The sequence below is a fragment of the Ischnura elegans genome, chromosome 3 (genome assembly GCF_921293095.1).
Source record: "Ischnura elegans chromosome 3, ioIscEleg1.1, whole genome shotgun sequence".
In the NCBI taxonomy this organism is placed as follows: Eukaryota; Metazoa; Arthropoda; class Insecta; order Odonata; family Coenagrionidae; genus Ischnura; species Ischnura elegans.
The window spans coordinates 133,162,837-133,166,780 of record NC_060248.1 but is presented as its reverse complement, the minus strand read 5'-3'; the positions used below and the strand labels follow the sequence as shown (position 1 = coordinate 133,166,780).

Sequence of the window (3,944 nt, the reverse complement as noted above, 5' to 3'; positions counted from 1 at the left end):
AATATTTGGCAGTGCAATCCCTTCTATTGCCCCGACTCGAAGCGAGATGCTTCCAGTGCTGTGGCTTTCGTCATAATTGCGTCAATATCCTTGAGGTTGGCCTGTTTCAGTATCGTTTCGCCTACGCAGCTGTCCTTCAGGCCTCCAATAAACTGAGCACGGAGGAATATATCAGCTATTGGGAACTTCTTTTTACAGGTGGTAGTAGTACAAGTAGCGTAAAAATCTCAGTCTTTCAACTTTCCCTTCAGCGATGCGACAAAATCCGGGATTGTATGATGCGGCTGTTGATTGGTGCTGAGATAGTAGTGCTGAGGGACGACGGACAGCATTTTCTCGAAATGAACCTTCACGGTTGAGAAATCAATTTCTTTGATGGGATCATCTGGTCCCAGAAATGTGGCACGATTATTGTAGTGATCTTTTTCGATCGATGAACGAAGGAGTTGAGCCTTTTTTATATCGTCGCTGACGTTCTTGAGATCGCAGTAATTATTGAAGCGTTCCACATACGAAGGTACTTTTTAATTTTTGGGTCTTAGGCTTCGACTAATTCTAAATGCGGAGATAGCGCGGTTTGCTGATTCTTGACGACGGAAGTCAGAGCTGAAAGCCATTCTTTGAGCTGTTTTGAGCCCATTATATCCGGTTAAAATTTACCTAAATTAACGTTACGTCGTTTTACTGGTTTAACTCTTAACTTCACTATCTTTTTTTTGAATCCTCGTCACCAACTTGCTGTGACTAATGGCCGGTAAATAAGATATAACTCTCGTATCGATCGTCATTTTGATACTATTGAATTTCATAAAGAAGGTCAACAACAACAATACTTATCTCCGTGTGGATATGGAAACGTAAACATCCGTATCATAAACATTAGCATAAACATTTAATCATATTATTACAGGAAGATGAATTTAACGAGCTAAAAGTATGGATAAATTTGTATTAATAGAAAATGTTTTCATTTTTACTCCACGGATTTTTCCATTAAATCCTGATGGAAATACAAAACAAATTCATTGCGTATCATTCTACCAAGAGCAAAACATTGTCAAAATTTAATTTATATTCTTGAATTTATAACTACCGTCCAAATTTCCCTCCCCAATGGTTAATCATGTAAAACTGGCTTATTCCCCCTAATCATGCCTTTTTTCCATTTGTTAATTGCAGTTTCCACTCCGGAGAGAAGAAGATAACCATCAAGATGGTGAATGTTGGCGTTGGCCCAGTCCCGAAGCCACGGGCCAAGTGGACGCCGCCCCCTTCACAAGTGCTGGGATTGGTGGCTGGTTTGCTAACCACAGTTTGCCTGAGTACCTTCACCATGGGAAACTGGAATAAGAAGAAGGAGGAGGAGAGGGAGCCAGAAGAAGACGGAGGGACAAACATCGAGAGAGGTGAGGGCGAGAAACAGGAGGATAAAAAATCGCGAAAGACGCCGACAAACAATAGATTGAAAAGAGACGAAGTTTATTTCGTTGATCCAGAGTGGACGACTCTAAAGAGACCAAGGATATATGAATATCCGTATGAGGAGGCAAAGATTCTAGCTGCCTTAACGAAGATGTATGTCACTTCCTACCTAGCAGGACGGACTGAATATTACACCTTTTCATCCGAGAATGATTGAAATTGATAGAATTGTCCTTTTCATGCATATTGAGAACTTTTTTCATTAACAAGACTTTTGAAAAATGCATTCTGGCTGAAAATTCATTTCCTTGCACAATTTGAGGTAGTCAAGTACGCCTCAAGACACACACAGAAGGAAAAGAGTATCAAAGGTTTTGGGTTATAATAATGTAAAATTGAATGCATCAGTTGAAACTTGAATAAATTTGATTGGCATTGAAAAAAAGAGAGGAAAGTATTGTTTATTCCTGAGTAATTATTAACTTTTCGTTTGCTTTTTTTCAAATTGACAGTTAGATCCATAAATAAACGGGGAAATTATATGAAAAAATATAGCTCTGCGAATAGTCGGGGACCAATGGTTAGAAATTCCCCCCTTATCCTAAATCGACGAAAATATCGCACCAGTGACTAAGTCTATTTCAACAACACTAAACGCCACCTTGAATCTCTATGTCAGCAAGTGTGTGAACATTATGAATTTTTCAGTGATTTACGCTTTGAATAAGTTTTTCAAACTGGAATTTTAACTAAAATATACTCTGAAATATGAAACTTTGATGAGAAATTGCTCGCGATACCCTGAATGCAGTTGAGCGTGAAACGTCGCTGTCTACAGTTAATTTCTTTTTCTCCTTCCGAAGTTCCCTATTCTGAAATGCTTACTGGTTTCTTTGAAAAACCATGAGTAGCTCATCCATGGTCAACGACTAAAAGAACATTATTTTTGCCGCTCTTGGAGGAAAATTCATTGGGTAGATAAACTGATTACTTTGCAACTTATGATATCAGCTAATTGGCATGGCTGTATAGCGCTAGACGAAGTCGCAATGGTAAGTGTTCCTGATTTGAATAAAGGGCGAATTGTAATACTTCCAGAACATAATTATCGTTCCGGCACTGCTTCAGGCTAAAGAAATGAACTTGTACTTTTGGCGATTTTTTGTATTTTATGTAAAGCCGTGTCCCAACTCGTTCGGAATTGGGCATCAAATCGTTAGCTAGCCAGATTCTTGAAAGCCAACCACAAGGGAGCATGGATTGGGACATCCTTACGCAGGAGTTGCCATCTACTGGGCACTAGGCCAATGCAAAACAAGAGATATTCGGAATGATTTGAACAAATGATGAACAAAACCCACATTGTTAAAATGTTATGTGTCAAGTGATTTTGAGTTTAGGTGTCGGAGAAGAGTATATTATCATGATGTTAGTATCTCAGACAACCTTTTTCTTTTTGTAATTATAAAGTAGGGGTATACTTTCAAATGCGTATTTTTAGTTCCGTATTGTTCCTTAAAGAGGTAGCAGCTAAGTTTGTGGCGAAATGTTAGCGTATATTCCTTTTCATTAGTTTGTAATATTTCAATCGTCTCTCAACCAAGTACTTTTTCGATTTACTTATATTTTAGCAATTTAATTTTTAGTTTTTATTATTACGAACGATTTAAACGATTTCCATCTGACTTCGGAATAATTTTCAAAATCTTTTTAAAGTTTTTTATTAGATTTTTAGACAATTTGTTTAAACAACTTATATTTTACTTATATTAATCAGGTTTCGGTATCACTCTTATAACCACAATAGATTTTAATTTTTGTTACTTAATCCGATTTCAATTTCGGGACTCTGTCCAATAACATATAATATTAATAATTGTTTACTCTTACTGGTGTTAACCCAATGTACAAAAAAGTGCTACATAAATAAGCATTTAGACATGGTGTTACATAATTAAGTATAAACAGTAAAAGTATAAGAAGCATATAAAGAATGAGCATTATTTAACACGCTAAAAAGTAAAGGGTAACAAAAGATAACATGTGATCAATGTGAAAAGTTATAAAATAACACATGTATATATAAGAAGCATATAAACATTGATTATCATTAAAATTAACGCCGCCTTCTCTTTAACTAATTTCTCCGTAATTCCTACACTTCTATTAACGCAATTTAATAATAAGGACAATAAAAATTACTAATTATTCGAATTATTAAGTCTCAAATATCAACACTGCTTTCAAACAAGTACTATCCATTGTTGACAGCCATGATGCCCTTTCTCTGATTTCTTCCTGAAGACGCTTTGCACGCTTTGAATCATGGGAAAAGTGGGGAGAAGGATGCACTCCTCGATGCCTAAATCTGGCGGGCGCGTTAGCTGCCTAAAGTCCCTCCCTTATGCTGGCTCACGAGTTGGGACATCCTTCCAAGATGGCGTCATGCTTTAATCCTGGGATTGGCATGGCCAAATGGCCAATTGGGACATGGCTTACACGATAAAAGTGAATTCATTGTC

At 37.0% G+C, this 3,944-nt stretch overlaps 1 long non-coding RNA gene across 1 annotated transcript; it reads left to right on the top strand.

Moving 5' to 3' along the window:
- The first annotated feature begins 855 nt into the window (after positions 1 to 855).
- LOC124156602 lies at positions 856 to 1,871 on the top strand. The gene is made up of 2 exons (XR_006864358.1): positions 856 to 934; positions 1,180 to 1,871. It is a non-coding gene; the product is annotated as an uncharacterized LOC124156602 (long non-coding RNA).
- Positions 1,872 to 3,944: the final 2,073 nt, after the last annotated feature.